The sequence below is a fragment of the Akebia trifoliata genome, chromosome 13 (genome assembly GCF_017979445.1).
Source record: "Akebia trifoliata isolate Shusen 1 chromosome 13, ASM1797944v1, whole genome shotgun sequence".
NCBI lineage: Eukaryota > Viridiplantae > Streptophyta > Magnoliopsida > Ranunculales > Lardizabalaceae > Akebia > Akebia trifoliata.
Genome location: NC_141387.1, coordinates 23,635,544 through 23,658,799, shown reverse-complemented (window position 1 = coordinate 23,658,799; position 23,256 = coordinate 23,635,544).

The window sequence follows — 23,256 nt, the reverse complement described above, 5'->3', positions numbered from 1 at the left end:
TAGAATTATTTTTAAGTTAGAACTCTATTAGATAGAATTAATATTTAATTAGAACTCTATTATGACTTTTGGTCTTATTCGATTGACTTTTAATGTTTTGACTTTAGTCTTAATTGATTGACTTTTAATATCTTGACTTCAGTCTTGCTTAATTGACTTTAATTTTGACTTTAGTCTCACTTGATTGACTTTAATACCTTGAATTCAGTCTTGCTTGATTTACTTTTAATTTTTGGAGAACCCCCCTCTAAAATATCTTTAATTCTTTGGACCCCCAAATGGAGGGGTCCTTAAAGAAATATCCCACGAACCCTAAATAATTTTACTTGAAAGTCCGATTGATCAATTTTTTAGTTCAAAATTTTAAATTAATTTTATTAATATTTCACTTTAATTATTTAATGTTTTATTTATTAATTTCGAATTTTTTAATTATGAAAATTGTGAAATTACCGTTTTGCCCCCGGAGAAGACTTTTCACGTTTTAAGTCAGTTTTTAATGTTCTAGGATGTTTTAGAATCGATTTTTCATAAGGAATTCAATGGAAATATTAGTTTGTGTCATTTATGAAATTTTTTGTGTGAAATGGTCGGGAACTTTATGAGGGGCATTTTCGTAATTTTGTCGAATTCTGTTAAAATTGGTGAAATGATTTATTTGGTTTCGATTTGTTATTTTATGTGCTTGAATGGGTTTTACTAAGTGTAATGTAAGCTCTAGTTTTATTTTGAGGTTAGGGGTATTTTGGTAATTTGGTTAATTTTTAGTGATTTTTATCGTGAAACTTCTTTTTGGTCTGCAATATTATGATTTCTATGTTTCTGGGGTCGTATTTTCCTAGCGTAGCGTGGTTTATAAGGTTTTGTCAATTCGAGATACCTCATCCGGATTTCTGAAACATATCTGGTAACAAAATAAAGCAATGGAATACCCATCCATCATTGGGAATCATTGCGATCGGGTTGACGAGTTAATTAATCAGGCGAATGCAAAAATGGGGTGTCTACAGATGCCCCTCTTTGGCAGAGGGTTGAAGCAAACTAAATAGCAAATCTATTTTGGTAGATAGTGCGATATCTGAATGCCAAAGCTAGTGAAAGTTCATTTTGCAGCCTGATTTAGCAATTCGTCAAGGTGTTCGGATCCTTGAGGGTAAGCTCTCCCCGAATTAAAAAGGTTGTCAGGTCCTTGAGCGCAAACTCTCACTAACGGTGTCAGATCCTTGAATTTTAGAAAATTCTCCTTGACTAATGTAACAACTGTGCAAGTGTGATTTAAAATCTGAGATATATTTGAGTAAAATCTGAGTATAATCTGAGCATAATTTGAATATAAACTGAGCATAAACTGAGCAAAATTCCGAGAAAACCCTCGGCGGTAACTGAGCATAATTCCGAGAATACCAGCGGCGGTAACTGAGCATAGTTCCGAGAAAACCCTTGGCGGCATCTGAGCATAGTTCCGAGAAAACCCTCGGCGGCATCTGAGCATAGTTCCGTGAAAACCCTCGGCGGTAACTGAGCATAGTTCCGAGAAATCCCTCGGCGGCATCTGAGCATAGTTCCGAGAAAACCCTCGGCGGTAAATGAGCATAGTTTCGAGAAAACCCTCGGTGGTAACTGAGCATAGTTCCGAGAAAACCCTCGGCGGCATCTGAGCATAGTTCCGAGAAAACCCTCGGCGGTAACTGAGCATAGTTCCGAAAAAACCCTCGGCGGCATCTGAGCATAGTTCCGAGAAAACCCTCGGCGGCATCTGAGCATAGTTCCGAGAAAACCCTCGGCGATAACTGAGCATCATCCAAGATAACCCTTGGCGGAAACTGAGCAAAATCCAAGTTAACCCTTGGCGGTAACTGAGCAAAATCCAAGAAAACCCTTGGCGGAAATTGAGCAAAATCCAAGATAACCCTTGGCAGAAACTGAGCAAAATCCAATTTAACCCTTGGCGGCATCTGAGCAAAATCCAAGATAACCCTTGGCGGAAACTGAGCAAAATCCAAGATAACCTTTTGCGGAAACTGAGGAAAATCCAAGTTAACCCTTGGCGGCAACTGAGCAAAATCCAAGATAACCCTTGGAGGCAACTGAGCAAAATCCAAGATAAACCTTGACGGAAACTGAGCAAAATCCAAGTTAACCCTTGGCGACAACTGAGCAAAATCCAAGATAACCCTTGGCGGCAACTGAGCAAAATCCAAGGTTAACCCTTGGCGGCAACTGAGCAAAATCCAAGATAACCCTTGGCGGCAACTGAGCAAAATCCAAGATAACCCTTGGCGGTAACTGAGCAAAACTGGCAGAGGAATGAAGGAATTTTGAGAAAGAATGAATGAATTTTGAGAAGACTGATTGGAATGAATCAGGAAGAGAAATGATCGAATCTAAGAATGATTGGATCTGGAAAAGAATCTGAAAAACGAAAGAATGTCATATCTCCTATGTGAAATCAAAAATGCTTTTGTTTGAACCTCAAGGATTTATTCAAAAAGTTTTATGAAATTAAAACCTGAGTTTTATTTCTTTTGAACCTCAAAAGTTTTTCAAAAAATTGTTATCAAGAGGGTAACCTTAAGTTTGGGGTTCTTATTATTTTTTTAGGATTAACATTGCTCAAAAACAAAATGCCCCTAGTTTGACAATGAACATGGCCTTGAAAATAATTGAACACATCGTGCAACAAATAAAAAAAATGCCCCTAGTGTAAGGGAGAAAAGAAGAAAGAAAATGCCCCTTGTATGAAGGTTTGAAATAATTGATTACCACAAGCGCAATAAAGATTCAACTTTTAATTTTGATTAATTTTATTGAAGGTTTTGAGTCAGGCTCAAGAGTACAAAATTATTTCCTTTCGAGACTCATCATAGAATTCACCCTTATCTCCCTTGGTTTACTTGGGGAAGTAAACATTTTCAGATTGATCGTAGACAAGATACTTGTGGCTTCTGAGTCTATGCCTGGTTTAAGCTAAGTATTGAACTTGGTTATTCGGACTTCTGATGTTTCAGCTTGGACTGCTCTCAGCTTGGGATTTTCTTCTGTTTTTCTTTGTTGCTCTAACTTTTGCCTAGATCGCCTTTTCAGGTTTTCAATCTAGCGAGCTTGCTCTAACTTTTGCCTAGATCGCCTTTTCAGGTTTTCGATCTAGCGAGCTCTTCTCTTTTTTTCTTTGCTCTGATTGTTGCCAAAGTTGTCCTTTCAGATTTTCAACCTTGCGAGCTTGCCTTAATTTTTGCCTAAGTCACCCTTTTCGGGTTTTCAACTTAGCAGGCTTCATCATTTTTTTATCTTTTTCTTTTCCTCTGAACTTCTGGAGTTGCTGTTTGATCATGCTTTGCTATCTTCCTTGACTTTTCGCACGGTACTTAGGAGGACTTTTATAGGTAAGCTTAGGATTGAGTATAAAAAGAAAGGAATTTTGAGGCTCAAAAATCTAAATGCCCCTTGTGTGGCCTTTCCTTTTAAATTATTTCTTTTTCTTTAAATTTTCTTCCCCATTTTGACAATTTTTTTCTTTTGAATTTTTTTCTTTTTAGATTTTTTCTTTGTCGGGGAATCTATTTTTATTTTTTTATATTTTGATGTGGTCGGGCCTGAAGTAATTTCTCAGGTTGCCTACGTACCCCAGAAATTTTGGATCAGACCAAAACGTAGTTCGAATTTTTTCCTCCCCTAGGTTAGGTGAATGGGCTGAGAAAAAAAAAGGCATCATTTTTTTTTTTTGAAAAGGCTGCAAAGGGCTGAGAAAGGAGATATTGAACTGGGTAGCAGGGTAATATAAGGATTAATTCAGCCAAAGATGGCTTCCTTAAATGTAGTACCGTTTGATTTAGTCAAGGTTGGTTGGTTCTAGTAATTTGATTCCATCATGATCTTGAAGCCTGACAGCTTTTCATAGTAGTATTTATTTGACGATGAACGGACCTCCCCAATTTGGTTTGAACTTCCCTCTAAGGTCAAAAATAGGTGTCCGATTCTCTTTAAGTACTAAATCCCCGACTTGTAAGTGACGGGCCTTGATCTTTTTGTCAAATGCACGGGCGACTCTTCTTTGATAAGCTTGCACGTGATACAAAGCTCTTAGTCGTTTTTGTTCGATCAAATTCAATTCTTCATACCGTTGGCGAACCCAATCTGCTTCTGACAACTGACTTTCTAACAAAACCCTGAGAGACGGAATCTCCATTTCAACTGGCAAGACTGCTTCCATGCCATACACTAAAAAGTAGGGAGTTGCTTCGGTGGAGGATCGAATTGAGGTTCGATATGTCCATAGCGTGAATGATAATTTTTCTGATCAATCTCGATGTGATTGACACATTTTCCTAATGATAGTCTTGAGACTCTTATTAACTACCTCAACCGTTCCATCGATTTGAGAACGGTAGGGGGATAATTTGTGATTCCGGATCTTCAACTTTAAACACAGAGTAGTGATTTATGCTTTGAAGTACGACCCATTATCAGATATCGATTCAAAAGGTATCCCCATATCGACTGATAATATGTGATTTACAACTTAAGATGTAGTGAGGATAGCACTGATACATTTTATAACATCTTCTTTGATTCCATTGATATAGACGAGTATCTAGTCCACGTTGAACAACACTCAAGCTTGTACCTAACATACCCTCATATGATCACACGAACAAGTCTTTTGAAATTTCTGAGAAAATTCATTATCCCTTTGTGTTCCTCTAGAGATAAGATGGTTTCTATTTGAATCTCTTTAGGAATTTATTTCTGTTTCCGAGGTCAATGACCTTTGCTTTCTTGAGCAAGACATTTATCTTCTCATTCAAGAGGGGGTTCCTTATTAGAGGAATTTCTCTTTGAAGCCAGTTATTAGTTAACTCGTTAATGCGCTCGAGGTATTCAAAAATTTTCTTTATCCAATCAAATTCAGAAGGGGCGATAAACACCTCTATAAACTCGACGAACTAACTTGACTCAATAAGAAAGAGTAGACTCAATCTAAGGGGGACATGACCTTGCTAGGAAAAAGGACTCGAGTTAACCCAAATGACTCATGAAAAGTCAAGACTACCCAAAACGGGCTTGATGAGAACTGAGACATTGCTTACAACCGGTAGGATTGAAGCACTATGATTTTCAAAGAACAACTGGATGATGTTGAGAAATTTTGAGGTCATTTCTGACTGTTGACTTGATATTGACGTTTACTCTAACTGACCGGATTTACAACCCTAGCTAGACGATACACGATTGAGCTTACATACAATAATAACTCTTAAAATCTCTTTGAAGGTGAATTTAACTAATTTCAGTGTCACCCCCTTGATAACATTTTAAACGAACCCTGAGATTTTATAGAATTTTGTGCACCAATCCGTTAAATAATTCATCCATTCCATGATTATTCAGAAGAAAAATAATTTTAATTCACTCTTGAAAATAACAATTTTCACAATTCTGATTATTTTTTGCAATCATTTTCTTTTTAGAAAAACATATTTTGATAATTTTATAAGGTCCATGAAAAAAATAGATTTTTGGTAAAAAAATATATTTCAAAAATTTTCATGCAAAAATAGATCTTTTGTAAATCATTTTCTTTTTCTTTTGGAAAATATTTTCTTCTGAAAAATAGTTTTTTATTTAGAAATCATTTTCTCTTGGAAAATCTTGTTCTTATGAAAAATATTTTTTGGAAAACGTTTTTTCGTAGAAAACATTTTTTCTAGAGAATAACACTTTTTCTGGAAAGCACTTCTTTTGGAAAACATTTTTTTCTGGGAAATACTTTGCCTTTGTAAACTATTTTTCTCTTTTTGAAAATATGATTTCTATTTCGATTTAAATGGCCCGGTCCATCAGGACTGTTGGATCGGGATGGACTGGGTCATTATTGTAAAAGAATGGATTCTTTATTGGGTCGGTGCACCCATTTTGATTTTCAAAAATAATATTTTTTATCCTTGACGACAACCATACATTCTTGATCTCATCATTCACATCACTCACATACATTCATCAATCACATTCATTCAATAAACAACCCGGGAACACCTACGATAAGTTCGTATCAAACAGTTTCTTCAAGTGATGTGAATGTATGTGAGTGATGTGAATGATGAGAATGATGAGAATGATCAAACAATTTCTTCAAGTTTACCAGATGATCCTCATCGAGATTGGATTTAGCTATCATGTCGTCTACGTATACTTCTATCTCCTTGTGGATCATGTCATGAAATAAGGCCGTCATGGCTCGTTGGTAAGTTGCCCCAGCATTCTTGAGATCGAATGGCATAACCTTGTAATGAAAGGTGCCCCAAGGTGTGATGAACACAGTCTTCTCTTAGTCCTCTTCTACCATTTTTATCTGATTATAACCCGAGAATTCATCCATGAAGGAGAACATACCATGTCCAGCTGTATTATCAACCAGGGTGTAGATGTGGGGTACTGGAAAGTCATCTTTAGGGCTTGCTCTATTCGGATCACGGTAGTCCACGTACATGCGGACCTTTCCATCCTTCTTTGGTATAGGAACGACATTAGCAAGCCACTCAGGGTAGGTGGATACTGCGAGAAATCCTACTTGGAACTGCTTCATTACTTCATCCTTGACCTTAAGTGTCCATTCTGATTTCAATCTTCATAATTTCTGCTTGACTGGCTTGCTTCTAGATTTGATAGGTAGCTTGTGGACGACTAGATTTGTGTCTAAACCTGGCATGTCTTGATAGGACCATGCGAAGACATCTTAGTACTGTTGTAAGAAGTTTATCATCTCCTCTTTCTGCTCAATCGTTAATAAGGCTCCGATTTTAACGATCCGTGGGTCATCTTCGGTGCCTAGGTTCACTGAGTTTGTATTCTCTATATTTGGCAGAACGCCCTTCTCGTGACGTTCTATGAGTTCTTTGATTTCTTTTGGATGATATTCAACATCTTCCTCTAACTCTTCTTCAATCCCCATGAGATCAAAGTCGAGCTCGAGGTCAAAGTCGTATTCATCTTTTCATATTCTATTCTGTCACAAGATTCATTCAACTGAGGAAATTCTTTGAAAATCTTAGGTATTTTGAAGATTTTTTATTTTTTTGAATTTTTGAAAATATTTGATTTTTTTGAATTTTGCAGAGTTTTTTGATTTTTTTTAATTTTGAATGATTTTTTTATTTTTTTGAATTTTGAAAGATTTTTAATTTTGTAGGATTTTGCAGACTATCCGTATGCCTGAAACAAGATGAAGAAAAATCATGCAAATTCATTAGCGACGAAGGTGAGCCCTCAAAACAGTTTTGCTCCGAGGACGAGGGCTCATTACGGTCCTGGAGCAAACAAGATTCTGCTAATGGCATTTTTTTTGGAGGCCGTAGGGATTCTGGACCCCATAGCGGCCTCGTAAGTTATTGGGTACTCTTCCCAATTTTTGAGGACTTGCCCCTCCTCTACAGGGTAGATAGGTCGGGAAACTGGCTCCCTTGATGGTTCAGGTATGACTATCACTTCGGGGTAATTGTTGTCAAATCTGGGTGCAGGCATTTGTAGGGTGGGTGGAATTACGACAGATCCCCAATCGATTTAAAAGGGGAAAAGTGATTTTTGTTCTTCGCACATTGCGACTTCCGCCTTAGCGGGCTCTTTTTTTTCTTCCTCTTGACTCCATTCGGAATCCCCTCCGAACAAGATGTCCATGCCATCTGTAAAGGAATGTGGGGACTCAACGAATGAGTCTTCTTACAATTGAACGAGCTCGATACTTACAATACTTGGTCTTGCTGTATGGTTTGTTGACAATGGCTCTGACAGATTATCTGGTCTTTTTTGTGATTGTGGGAAGTTGACGCTGATGTGTGGTATTTTTCCCAAGTTCCACACATTAGGCTCTCTATTCTGTCTTCGTGCAAGTCGAAGCTCCCTTGTTTTATCATTCATATCAGAGATGTCCTTCCTCGTAGGCTTGAATCCAAGACCAAAGTAGGGAGTATGTTTTTGCATGCTGATCAAAGTGGCCTTGCCTTTTCCTTTAGGTCCTAAACCTTGTTTCGGACGATATCCTGCCTTCTTCATCACTCGTCCATTCATCAGATTTGTTTCTGACAACGCTGCCCTTGTTTTCTCCTTCCCCCTTTTGATATGATTGACAGATGTGAACTGAAAGGAATGATACCCCTCATTTTCCTCGGTCATTTCTACGTCAATATATGGTACATCCGATGATAGATCGACTGGTATGAGATTTTCTATGAGAACCGATATCACCCTCTGTCCCATGATTAATTTGACTCGGTGGTGCAAAGAAGAAGGGACTACCCCTATGATATGGATCCAGGGTCTTCCTACAAGGAGATTGAATGCTGAGGGTATGTCCAGAATCTCAAATGTCACTTTAAACGTGCATGATCCAATGGTGACTGGGAGATCCAGTTCTCCTAATGACTCCGTCTTCCAACTATCAAAAGCCCTTACTGTCCTTCTAATTGGCCTGAGGTGAGACAAATCTACGTTTAACTTGTGCAAAGTTTGTAGAGGACAGACATTAAGAGCTGAACCGTTGTCTATCAATACCCTTGCCACCATTATTCCTTTGCACATTACTATGATGTGCAATGGTTCAATGTGATCACACCCTCCACTGATGAATTCGTCCTCTGTGAAGGTGATAGGATTGGGGGTTATAAGCTGTCCGACTATCTTCTCCAATTCTTTCAGTGAGGTGGTCTCAGGCACATGTGCACCACTAAGAACCTTAAGTAGTGCTTTCCGATGTTACTCTAAATTTAGTAGAAGATCGAAGATACTGATCTGAGCTGGCATCTTGTTCAACTGCTCTACTATATTATACTCACTTTTTCGAATGAGTTTCAGAAGGTCTGCTGCTTCTTTATCGGTTACTCTACTCTTCTTTTTCTCAAGCTCCTTTGGCGGTATTTGTTCTTCTTCCACAAGCTTTCCTTTCCCCTTTTCTTTTCTTCTTTCTTCTTTCTCGTTCTGCTTCTTCTGTTCTTTCTCCGATACTTTGAAGCACCTTCCTGATCTGGTCATATGACCAATGTCCGTGACCATAGCCTCTTTCGGCTTTTCAACCCCTGCGGATGTCACAATCATTGTCTCATAACTCCATGGGACGGTTTGATTTGAGAAATATGGAAATGATTTAGGGGATATGATGGTCATGGGTTGGGGGTCCAGTTTTAAATGAAGGATAAGAGGAAGAAGATTGGGTTTGACGGTTGACGTAGTGATGTTGGGGTTTGTGGGTTGGTACTAGATAGGACGAGGGGTGGTCGAGAGGAGAAGTTTGAAGTTTGAGGGGTTGGTGTAGTGTAAGGTATGATAAGATGTGGTTGGCAGGAAGAGCTTGAAGTTGATAATGTGTAGGGTATAATGAGAGGTGGTCGTGGAGGATTTGAAGTTTGGGAGTTAGAGTGAATAGTGAGATTGGCCATTCTAATGGGAAGTTGAGATGGTGATTGATTAGTTACGTCTTGGGATACAGCATTGATGCTCGAGGATGTGGGTTCCTTTCTTAAGCTGATTCTAACCTTCGAGCCAACAGGTGTTATCAAGGCTGAAGGATTGAAACTTGGTTTGTCTCTCTCTATAGCATTGATCGTAGGCCCATCGCCTCCCCCATTGTGAGTTGGTAATGGATTATGGTTGATGTTTTGCTGAGGTACTTAGGCCACCGGATCATCAAAGATGATCATTTTCTTGTCGATCAAATTTTGAACCTGGTGCTTGAGTTGCTAACATTGATCGGTGGCATGCCCCGGTGTACCCATATGGAATTCGTAGAATTGATTGGGGTTGTACCCTGGCCCCTTTATTACTTCTGAATTTGGTTGCCTCTTGGTGAGATATTCTCCCCTGAGTAGGGCTAGAAGTAGTTCTGATAGAGTCATAGGCAAGCGAGTGAAGACTCTTGGGATTCTGTTGGGTCTGCGTTGCTTAGTTTGATGATTCTGGACGAACTGTGGATTCTAACCAAATACTGAATTTTGACCAAACTAAAATGCTTGTGGAATAGGTGCAGCTTGGGGTGGGTTAACCTTGAAGGGGACCTGAGGTGCTGGTGGCCTCTGGTTTGGTGTTGAGATGAAGAAAGGACGAATGGGTTGTACATTGTTAACCTGAGCTTCATCTTTCTTCTTGTTCAAGACCGCTGGTTTTCATTGAGTAGATCCCCCTGTTGGTGCTCCTAGACTGGACAGGTCGTAAATCAGACCTGATCAGATACCGTCCTCTACCCGATCTTCCACTTGAACCAATGACGAGAAGCTGGCAGTCGTATGGCCCACCAGGTGAGTGTAGAATGAGTGGCCCAGAGTAGAGATGAATATAGTGTTCATCTCTTGTTCAGTCATAGGTGGTTTAACCTTAGAAGCCGATTCTCGCCACCTTTGGGCATATTCTTTCACACTTTTCTTTGGCATCTGAGTCATCTTGGCCATGTCATTTCTATCCAATCCCATGTCTGTATTGAATCTGTACTCTTCTGAGAAAATTATAGCCAGGTCTTGCCAGCTCTTAATCCGCGAATGATCTAACTTAGAGAACCATGAGAGAGCTGCCCCTGTTAAACTCCTTTGAAAGAGTTAAACCAACAACGTGTCATCATCACCAAATTAGCACATAGAACCACAGTAGAATTTCAAGTGGGATAGAGGGCATCCAATGCCGTTATACTTTTCGAAGTCAGGATACTTGAATTTCGGTGGTAATAGTGCATTTGGGTCGCGGCAAAGATCTCTGAACCTCATTCCGCTTACAGAGTCCTTGCCTTTCATCTTTCTAATCTCCTCCTCGATTGCCTTGAGGTTGTTGGCAAGTTTCACTTCTATGGTACTCCTTACTTCAGCTGCCTTGAATTCACATTCTTCCTCTTGAATGACCTCAGGTCGTTGTGGATTACAATGGATGTGAATTGGGGGCCCCTGATTGGCGGGAGCCATGAGCGGTAAGGTATTCTGCACTGGTGAGAGTTGTTGTGGTTGTTCTGGCATGGCCTGATTCGAGCTGGATGCTGGATGTTGTACAGCTTGAATGATGCTTGGATTTTCCATTAGTAGATCTAGAATCTTGTCATATTTTTCCAATGCCTTCACCACTATATCTAGCTTTGAAGTGAGATCTGTTATTACTTATGTCACTGTCTGCTGAGGTTGCTCTGAAGTGCTCATGATTGGTTGCGAGCGTAGAAAATATGGAGGATTGTCAGGTGGTAAGTACTTCTTTCTGGGTCGTTTGGCTACCTGTGGACAAGAGGTTAGGCATTAATATATCATTTACACAATGAAGATGCATGATGATTTATTAGGTCAGATTGGATTAATTGGTAAAGTTGCATTAAGAAAACCCTGAATTTTTTTGAGGTTACATTTTTGTCAGCATGGAGTTGGGGTTCATCGGCATGGAGCCAGATATTGATCAGCACGGAGTTGGGGTTTGTCAGCATGGAACCAAAGATTTATCGGCATGGAGCCGAAGGTTCGTCAGCACGAAGCCGAAGGTTTGTCAGCACGGAACTGGAGGTTTATCTGCACGGAGCCGAAGGTTCGTCAGCACGGAGTCGAAAGTTTGTCAGTACAGAACTGGAGATTTATCGGCACGGAGCCGAAGGTTTATCAGCACGAAACCGAAGGTTTGTCAGCACGGAATTGGAGGTTTGTCGACACAGAGCCGAAGGTTCATCAACAAGGAACTGGAGGTTTATCGGCACGGAGCCGAAGGTTCATCAGCACGGAGCCGGAGGTTTGTCAGCACGGAGCTAAAGGTTTATCGGCATGGAGTCGAAGGTTCATCAGCACGGAGCTGAAGCTTTATCGGCACGAAGTCGAAGGTTCATCAGCACGGAGCCGGAGGTTTGTCAGCACGGAGCTGGAGGTTTATCGGCACGGAGTCGAAGGTTCATCAGCACGGAGCCGGAGGTTTGTCAGCACGGAGCTGGAGGTTTATCGGCACGGAGTCGAAGGTTTATCAACACGGAGCTGGAGGTTTGTCAGCATGGAACTGGAGGTTTATCAGCACGGAGTCAAAGGTTCATCAGCACGGAGCTGGGGGTTTGTCAGCACGGAGCTGGAAGTTTATCGGCACGGAGCCGAAGGATCATCAGCATGGAGCCGAAGGTTCATCAGCACGGAGCCGAAGGTTTATGGAGCCGAAGGTTCATCAGCACGGAGCTTGAGGTTTGTTAGCACGGGGCTATGAAAAACATTTTGTAAAGACGGATTACTGTAGAAAGATTGAGTTGGAAAAACCATTTTGTTAGCCCATCAATTCAATTCTCTGAAATCAAAATCGGTCAGTCAAATCCCTAAGGAAAAGGTGGCGCACAATGGTACTCTTAAATCACTTCATTTCCTTAAATAGACGTAGTCTATCCCCCTTGTATCAACAGGGTAGGATTGTTCTTAGGCACCGACTTTGATCAAGAATTGCAATTGGTGCTTTAAAATCTTTTGTTTTTATTTATTTATTTATTTATTTTTATTTTGTTGGAAAATGATTGGATTTATTTGAATTAATCAAGAGATTGTTGATTCTGATAGATTATATACGAATCACGGTTTGGGTTGAAATTGGAAGATGAGCCCACTTTGGGCTGAATAGGGATCATGGACCGATTTGGAAATGGATATGGGTCGTAAATCCAATTCAGATTGGATAAGGGTCGTAGACCCCGTTCGGATCGGATATGGGTCGTAGACCCAATTCGAAATGGATACGGGTTGTGAACTCGGTCCAGATCGAATATAAGTCGTAGACCCAATTCGAAATGGAGACGGGTCGTGAACCCGATTTGAGAATGGATCTTGAAGCGGATATGGGTCATGGACCCATTTGAAAGTGGATATGGGTCGTAGACCCAGTTGGAAGTGGGTATGGGTCGTAGACCTATTTGGAACGAATATGGGTCGTGGACCCATTTGGGAATGGATCTTGAAGTGGATGTGGGTCGTGGACCCACGTGAAAGTGGATATGGGTCGTAGACCCAGTTGGAAGTGGGTATGGGTTGTAGACCCATTTGGAAAGGAATATGGGTCATGGACCCATTTGGGAATGGATCTTGAAGCGGATGTGGGTCGTGGACCCACTTGAAATGGATATGGGTAAACAATCTATTTTGAAGCGGATTTGGGTCATGAACCCATTTAGATATGGATATAGGTCGTGGACCCATTTGAAAGTGGATATGGGTCGTAGACCCAGTTAGAAATGGGTATGGGTCGTGGACCCATTTTGGTGTGGATACGGGTCGTGGACCCGATTCGGAGTGATTACGGGTTGTAGACCCGATCTAAGTTGATCATCGATGAATATGATGGTAAGGTTGATAGTACACCACATTGGGTCTAGATCAATTTCGATAGGTAGGCGAGCTCCGTTTGGATCAAACACAAAGTAACGAGTGGTAGGCCCTAAGTTTAACGATAGAAATGGTGCATTTAATCATTTTCAAGCCTTAAAACTCAAAAGAAAAATAAAGTCCAAGAGAAAAGTTATCAGGATTGATGTAATGGACGAAATGAGCAAAAATTTTTTTTTTTTTTTGGGTCCATTTTTAATGAGCGAACCGAAGTGCTTTTGTACTGGTCCGCTCTTTAAAAACAGGCCAGAACCTTAATTTTCGTCAAAAAAAAATTTTTTGTTTTTTTTTTGAGATTTTGAGGCACATAGCCTCTGTTTTTTGGCGTGGGGTACATAAATTTTTTTTTTTTTTTTTTTATGATGCAAAGCATAAACAAAGATTTACCCATTTACTTAGGGGGATATGTAAAGAAAAAAAATAAAAACAAGCCTAAAATCTATACAACTTGCCTTCATGGGCTAAAAAAAAAATTTACAAAGTCATCTCCTTGGATCGAAAAAATTACAATAATGAGAGGGTTGATAAATCATTTTTTCAAAATTGTGTCCTAAGCCTCTAATCGTATTTAATGCATGCGGCTATAGGTGGCTTCACGGTTACCCATTCTTCAAACCTCAATAAATACCGAAGTACACATGTCTTAGGTTGGTGATTGGGTTGGATGTGTTCGTCCCCGTATCCGAAATAAGCGATCTCAAGTCGTGAAACTACTAAGCATCCGGGATTAAACTTTTATAGGTAGAGGAGGTTTGTGTAATACGCTATGCAAGCGTAAGTACACAAGTGCATTTTAAAAACAAGTATCAACCCCCTTTACAAGCATTCAACCCACAAAAGAGTCAAAGAAAATATTACAACCATTCCCCAAGAAAAAAAAATAAAGTACCAAACAAAACACAAACAACAACAATGTTAGTAAACACATAAAAAAAATTTGTTGTAAAAATGACCAAATGGTCATGGTTTGAACCCACAAACTCCCCAGTGGAGTCACCAAGTTGTAGACATGAAAATGTTCAACTTTGAACCTCTATGCTACATTGTTTGGAGTCGCCACCATTTTTTTTTAGAAATTGAAAGCGCCCTCGATCCGCGGGGTGCGCGGATCCGCTTTTGACCCTTGAGGTTTAGGAGTCGCCACCTAGTTATTACGGTCTAGGAACCGATCAATGACTCTAAATAGATAAATAACTAATCTAGAACAGAAAAAACTGAATTCGGGGATCATGTTATGGGGTTGGAAGGTGTTAGGCACCAACCCCGCCCGGCCAAAGCCGGTCTCTACTAACTTCCCCAATAAATTACATTGCTAAAAACCTAGATACTAATAAAAAAATAAAAAAATAAATTATACCTTTCCGATAGTAAAGATCTTGTTCCCGTAGATCCGACAAAAATTGTTCCTTGTACCGTACTCCTTGCTTCGTTCTGTCTTCGGATTTGATTTCTGATCTCCTAGGCAAGGTATCTCTTCTTCTTAGATTTGAATTCTTCAATTTGTTAATGGATTTTGGGGTATTTTTGGAGGGCTTTTAGGTATTTTTTAGGCAAAGATCAAAGAAAGGATGTTAGGTAAGGAGTTGGGGCTCCAAAACTAGGGTTTATGGAGGTTAGGGGGGCTTTTAGACCTACTTCTCATAGGGTTTATGATTTGATACGAAAATAGGGTGTGGGGACCTTATTTATAGATTTTTTTAGGGGTTGATTTTGATAGAGTTAGTGTTTAATTAGAGTTTTTTTAATTAGAGTTGTGTTTTAGTTAGAATTATTTTGGGTAGAATTGTGTTTTAATTAGAATTATTTTAGGTTTTAATTAGAACTCTATTAGATAGAGTTATTATTTAATTAGAATTCTATTATGATTTTGACTTTTGGTCTTATTTGATTGACTTTTAATATTTTGACTTTAGTCTTAATTGATTGACTTTTAATATCTTGACTTCAGTCTCTTGCTTAATTGACTTTAATTTTGACTTTAGTCTCACTTTATTGACTTTAATACCTTGACTTTAGTCTTCTTGATTGACTTTAAATTTTTGGAGAACCCTCCTCTATTATATCTTTAATTCTTTGGACCCGCAAATGAAGGGGTCTTTAAAGAAATATCTCACGAACCCTCAACAATTTTACTTGAAAATCCGATTGATCGATTTTTTTAATTCAAAATTTTAAATTAATTTCACTAATGTTTCACTTTAATTATTTAATGTTTTATTTATTAATTTCAAAAATTTTAATTATGAAAATTGTGAAATTATCGTTTTACCCCCGGAGAGGACTTTTCACATTTTAAGTCGGTTTTTAATGTTCTAGGATGTTTTAGAATCGATTTTTCGTAAGGAATTCAATGAAAATATTATTTTGTGTCATTTATGAAATTTTTTGTGTGAAATGGTCATGAACTTTATTAGGGGCATTTTCGTAATTTTGTCGAATTCTGTTAAAATTAGTGAAATGATTTATTTAGTTCCGATTTATTATTTTATGTTTTCGAAAGAGTTTTTTTAAGCGTAATGTAGGCTCTAGGCTTGTTTTGAGGTTAGGGGTATTTTGGTAATTTGATAATCTTTTAGTGATTTTTATCGTGAAGCTTCTTTTTGTCTAAAAAATGATGATCTCTATGCTTCTAGAGTAGTATTTTTCTAACGTAGCGTGATTTCTATAGTTTGTCAGTTCGAGATACCTCATCCGGATTTCTGAAACATTTTTGGTAACAAAATAAAGCAATGGAAATAACATCCATCATTGGGAATCGTTGCGATCGGTTTGACGAGTTGATTAATTAGGCGGATGCAAAAAATGGGGTGTCTATAGAAATGGGTGTGAATGGGCACCCGAATCAATTCTTTTGAAAATCAGTTTTTTATGACATTTGTAGTGACTCTCAATCATGGAAAATGTATGGTTTACCTAAGATCTAAGTAAGGAGATTCGGTTAGATAATGGAAAAGAGTGTTAACCACCCCATTCTGTCCACCTATGGTGGTTACCTTTAGATTTGGCCATTTTTGAAAAGATTAACATAACAAGTAAAATGCATGAGATGCATGAAGTGAGTGGGTGCACATAATGTGTATGTACCTCTTTGAAAGAGGATTTGGTGTTGGTGTTGACATAAGAAATATCTATGGGAGAAGATATTCTATGGAGTCAACACACCTTTGCATGAGTTGACATGTTGGTTTAGGATTTTAGAGAAGTTCCATGAATGGAGTTCTCTTGGATCTATAACCTTAATGCATGCATGCTTAGCTAGAAACTTATCAAGAGAGTTACACATTTCTTCATCATAGCCAAATATGTGTGATGTGTGTGCATAGTGTACATTGTGATGCATGATATGAGAATGGGTTAAATAGGGCTTCAACCTCCATCCTTTCAACCAAACCGCCTCAAGCATTCCATGCCCAAGGTTGAGGTTCAATCTACTCGAGATGAAGGAGGGTTCTCCATTACATCTTAAAGGCTTCTAAAAAGAAAAAGAGAGGGATAGAAGAAGAAGATGCAACTTAAAAAAATAAATAAATAACTATTATCCCACCTTATCCCCTTGGAAATCTTGAATGAACTTGAGCTTAAGAGATGAACTTGAGAGTTGAGGGATGTAGTTAAGGGTTGAGAGAGTTGAAGGTTGATAGATGAGAGATGAATAGAAATTTTGGTAGAGTTTTAGGTTTAAAGATGAGGGCTTGAGAGCATGGATTGTTCTTAGAAAATGAGGGTATTTATAGAGTTTTTAGAGAACTTTTGGGGATAAAGTGATCCAACCCTAAAAATAAAGAAAATGGATATGAGATTTTGGTTATTTCTTTTTGGATTTTTCATTTGTATGAGGGTAAAGATGACATTTGTGAAGAAACTCTAAAAGCATTCTTTGGTCTTTGGTTTTTGATAATAGAGGTGAGAGAATAAAAGTACTTTTGGGAGGGTGAATAAGGGAGTGACATGTGTAAAGGTGGAGTGGTAGGTAAAAAATAGACCTTGTTCATTTGTAAATAACACTTAAAGCAAAGGTGGAAGTATAATTTTGAAATGGACTAATGGGAGGATTCCATGCATGTACTTGAAGATTCACATCTTTTGAGGGCATAATGGGAAGTTCCCTCACCTTTATGGATTATTACCAAAGACCCAAGAACCTTTTTGATTTGTACAATCGTTTTGGGAAAGGCATTCTTTGATTTTCATAAAAGGAGTTGACCCTCCAATTAGATAATGCATTGGGTATTGAGGGCTTATGAGATATCAACATGTGTCATCTTTTGAAGGGGTGTGAGAGAATGGGCTTGGAATGGACTTGGTATTGGACTTTGGTGATAGACTTGGGTTATGGACTATGAACTTTAAAGGTGGGTTAAAAGAATGGACTTGAATTTGGGTTAGAAGGTGGGCTTTGTCTTGGGCTTAGGTTGGATTAGGAAATGGAACTTGGTTATGATATGGGTGATGGAGTGGTGAATGGAGAACGGTTATAGATCCGGCTTGGATCATAGAGGTGCTATGGAATTAGACAGGGTTAGGGACAAGGTTGGGCATGCAAACTATATGACATGATGCATGTGTGCATGTATGCATGCAAATGATGCCACGTGGCAATACGGGTCCGTTGAAAGATTTGAGTTCTAAATCGAAATCAATTCGAGAAAGTTCGGATTTTTCTAACGGGTTCATGCAAATTGGGGTGTTTACACCCTGGATTGAACCATATAAAATAACATGTTAAAACCAAATATTCAAAATCTAAATAAATGATCAATAATTGAGCCAACAAGAATAATAAAAATAAAAAATAAACCAATAAACAAACAATTAAAAATATATTAAAAAAAACAAACTAAAAAAATCAAGTCATTTTGGCAGTGTTCCCACACTTGGGGGTTTTCAAAATTACCGTTTTACCTTCGGAGAGGACTTTTTACGTTTTAAGTCATTTTTCAATGTTTCAGGATGTTTTGGAATTGATTTTTCGTAAGGAATTCAATGGAAATATTGATTTGTGTCATTTATGAAATTTTTTGTGCTAAATGGTCGTGAACTTTATAAGGGGCATTTTCATAATTTTGTCAAATTTTGTGAAAATTGGTGAAATGGTTTATTTGATTTCAATTTGTTGTTTTATGTGTTTGAAAGGGTTTTCCTAAACGTAATGTAGGCTCTAGGGATGTTTTGAGGTTAGGGGTATTTTGGTAATTTGATAATTTTTTAGTGATTTTTATCGTAAAACTTCTTTGTGTCGGCAAGATGATGATTTCTACTTTCTTGGGGTTATATTTTCTTAGTGTAGTATGGTTTCTATAGTTTTATCAGTTCGAGATACCTCATCTGAATTTCTGAAACATATCTAGTAACAAAATAAAGTATTAGAATAATCATCCATCATTGGGAACCGTTGCAATCGGGTTGACAAGTTGATTAATCAAGCGAATGCAAAAATGGGGTGTCTACAACTATCGACACCAATAGCCTCCCAGAGATGAGTTCTTGAATCCAATGCAAGTATGACGAGAACAAGTGTGCTGCAAAGATGGATTGACTCAGAACTTCAACTCGACTCCATTCTTTTACGAGTCGACTCAGAAGTGCAGTTGATAAAGGACCAACCAACTCGCCAAAGTCCTCAAGAATAAGCACACCCTGATCATAGCCAAACTGCCGAATTACCCGAAGCGGCACATAGTGGGTTGCCCCTTTAAAACCAATCAAAACAAGGAAGTGGACCCCGTCAAATGCAATCATGGGAGACCGTCGAGGTTGGAATGCACCGACCCATCGCACATCCTCATCACTAAGGTAACAAATAAAAACAAACCATTCTTCTTTACCACCTGATGTCAAGGGAGCAACTCGTCTCGACATCATGAACACGAGATCAGCATTAACGCAGAATAGACGGCTAATTGCTTCGATTGAAGGCACATGGTCCATAAACCAAAGCTACAAGAACATAAGTATTCTAAACTTTTTGAAAACTAAAAAACTCAAATTGAAAATTCATACTAAGTTTGGAATCTACCTGCAGGAGTGGAGCGTACCCACGAAAAATCCGATCATGATCGGACTTACAAGCCGTAAGATATTGGAACATCTCACTCAAAAGCATGGGGGTCAGCAGACGTTCTTCCTGGACTTGTTGGATCACGTGAATGAGAAAGAAGTCCATGATGTCTTCGCCACCTGAAAAAAAAGTTGACTCACTACCATTACAGTGAGGGCATTAAAATGAACCAACGGCCTCGAGGGATCTGTAAGACGCTCGACCAAGAAAGACCTTGACATTATCTTTAAAATCGATCCATCATCCGGAATTTTCAAAAATTTGTGGTTTATCCCCAATAAGTCGGAAGCCTCGCCTCGATAACCATCATGCAAAGGTGGAATAACGACTACACCCGACATTTCGAGACCCAACAACACTTCAAATTCCTCAATAGTGGGAGTCATTTCATGCTCCCCAAGTCGAAAAAGGTTGAGTTCGAGAACCCAACACCCCAACATTGCCTCAATCAAGCTCCATTGCAATAGGACTTCTAGCTAGGAAAGAGTAAACCCCAATTTATTCAAGCACCATTGAGTTTTCTCATTATTATCCATGCTATCAATCCAACTACTAAAGAAGGGATTAACGATGCCATACCTTTCCAAGTTAGGAAGAATGGAGAGCACCTCCATAGGACTTAAGAAGAAGCTTTAAGGAAGAAAGAGAGCAAAATCCGCACTAAATGGGACAAAGGGAATTAAAAAAATCACAAATTTTGAAATGTTAGGGCAAAATCAGTGTTGGAAGGCTTTTGTAGAAGAAAGAATCGTGCTGGTCCGTGCTCCAAACACGGATAAAACAAAAGCTGACTTATCCGTATTCAAAGTACGGTTAAAATTGAAATTGATCCATCCGTGTATAAAAAATGGATGAAACTAAAATTAACGTATCCGTTCTTTTAATATGGACAAAGTCAAAATGAACGCACCCATTTTGAGAACACGGATAAAAGTCCATCAGACCCATCCGTGCTTGGACTACAGACCAAATGGTTTTAAAGTATTGAAGAACCCTGAATCATTGAGGCCCCCTTTCCTTTAAAAAATGTCTCACGTTTCGAGACCCCAGAATAAGCCAGAATCTTCTCACATTCAGAACCCTCGGAATGCGAGAATTTTGTCAGACACGCTTGAATCAGGGCTTTTCAAAAGCCCGTGCAGTCATAACACTATGCAAAGCCCTCAAAACTCACAAATCACTTGACTATTTGTGTCTCTCATCACATAACCCATGGCCCCCCAGACAACTCACACCACTCGAAAATGCTCTCAAAAGGGTCATTTGTAACCCAATCGCACCCTGTACCCATTCTCGTAAGATCACAAACACTCATGAGGACTCAGAGGCTTTGATGGTTGATATCACTCCCAAGAGGCCCGTTGGGGCCCGAGTCAATTGCACGCACAATCACAATGATATAATAAATGCAAGGAATGATAAACATAAGTGCACATATATAAAAAAGTTCAAAATGTTTATACAAATATGTCTGAGTCTAATACAAAAATATCTACATGTGTTACAAGGTACATCGAAAGTCAAATCGAAAGGGGGACAACATCGTCCCGAGAACTCTGAGTCTTGGGGACCACTCTAGAGGAAGATTGGGCTACTACACCAAAACCCGACACCCAGGAAGAAGGTAGACCAAACGTCCGCAGTCGTCCCTCCGAATCCGTGAAGAAGAGCTCCGCATCCAAGGCAGCATCCTGCTCCGTAGTTCCTGTGAGACTAGCAATCGGAGCAGAGTGACTAGTGGAGGTGGAAGCCTGAAAAGAAAGAAACAAAGTAGATTAAAATACAGGCAAATATATACAGAATGTGCAGGAAAACAAACAACTAAAATGGAAATGCTTACCCTGGGAGGTGTCAGAGGATGCCCTGGAGGCGGAGGCCTGAAAAGAAACAAACAAAGTAGATTAAAATACAGGCAGATATATACAAAATGTACAAGAAAACGAACAACTAAAATGGAAATACTTACCCTAGAAGGTGTCGGAGGATGCCCAGAGGTGCTCGCTCCATCTCGGCGACGATAATAATCCTAAAAAGATTATGAAAAAACCAGTCAAAATAGGATATGAATGACCCACGATCTACAAACAGAAAAGAAAAGAAACAGAAAGTGACATACCATCTCAGTTTGGAAACGAGACTCCCACAGGGCCATCTCCAGCTCTAGGTCCTGGATTCGGGGAGCCTACACATCTAAGTGAAACTCCTGTGCCTCAAGAAGAGTCGCATGCTACTCCACCTATTCTCCATCTCCACGACCCTCACTGCTTGAGCCTCAATAACGTCATAGCCCTCTCGAAGGCAACGAAGATCATCGGCCTGAAATAAAAAACACAAACCAAATAAGAACGATAAAAGGCTTAAAGTTTTAAGGAAAAAGATACAGGGACAAAAATTGTACCATAACGGCATGCTCCTGGACAAGGACCCCTCCAATCTCGATGATCTCGGCTTGGGTGGTGACTGCAAGCATAATGCATCCGATAGAAGCCTCTTTGAACCAAACCTGATAATCACCAAACCTCACCAGTCTAGCAGCATCTATGCCCCTCACCTCGGCAAGATACTCATCCACCGTCATAGCCCCCGAGATAACCTCAGGTGGAGCGACAAGGATATGAAGACTCCCATCATGTTGGAAGAACAGACGCTCCCCCAGATAGAATGTGTACCTCTGCTCTCCAATAAAATAGGGGTTGCGCTGTCGTCTAGTGTTACGCCTATAGGCATTCCTTACCTCCTGCCTCCCACTGACTATGCGGGAAAGATCTCTCAGAGTGATAGAAAAGATCTGCAAAAAAGACAATTAGATAACAGGAACAGATAATTTCAAGTTTAAAGGAATGGAGAGGAAAAAGTTCAAGTACTCACGTCTCGGATACGACATCGATCAATGTGGGCCTAGGCATTCCTAAGGCTGCTCATAATAGCCATGGCATCTCTAGTGGCCCAGAAAACACCCAATGGATAATCCTCTTTGGCATGACGGTGAGTAGGCAAGTAAAAAAGGAAAATAAACATGAACAAAAATCTGGAAAGAAAAATAAAGTATCAGATAAGTGAATAAAAGATATTAAGAAAGAAGCTTTAAAGAAACGAAACTGAGATCTATTTTATCTCAATGAACTACCAAAAGAAGCGTGTAGAGATCCCAGCTCCACGAGGGGCAATAATCCCCTCCATCACACGGTTCAACCCAGCAAGAATAGTGCCGTAGATCAAGCTCCCCCAGTCAAAGTCTCCAATATGATCAATATCACGCATAACAGATAGGAAAGTAGTGGAAACTGAAGAGTCATCCTCTAAAAAGAAGCAACTGCCAATGAGGAGAAGAAAGTGGATTCGAAAAACTGTGTCGAAATCTCTATCTCCAAACCTGGCCACTCTCTCTCTATAAATATGGAAAGTCCCATCCTCTCCCTTAAACAATAGTAAGCCCATCAAAACCTCTGTGCTGATACACCCCATTTTCCATACCATAGAGGCAGGAACTCTAGCAATACGCAATAGCTCGCCTATCTCTTGAACGGTCAACATAGTTAGGGGTAGGGGCTCTCCGTCCATTGCGATACCCGTGATAGCTACAAAATCGGAAGGTCTGATACCTATCTCCGCCTCAGGCATATGGAATGAGTTATTCGCTGGAAACCATCTCTCTACTATAGCCAAAAACAAAGGTTGGTATGCTCTGAGAACCGGTATCTGCAAAAATGCACCAAAGCTCACTGTCGAAAACTGTGGCCAGATGTGATCGAAAAATAGTGTAGCACTAGCCAAGAATGCGCTCCATTTCCCTCTAAATCTGGCTGAAGTATAAAGGGTTGGGATATCCAATCGTGCTAGCATGAAAATATG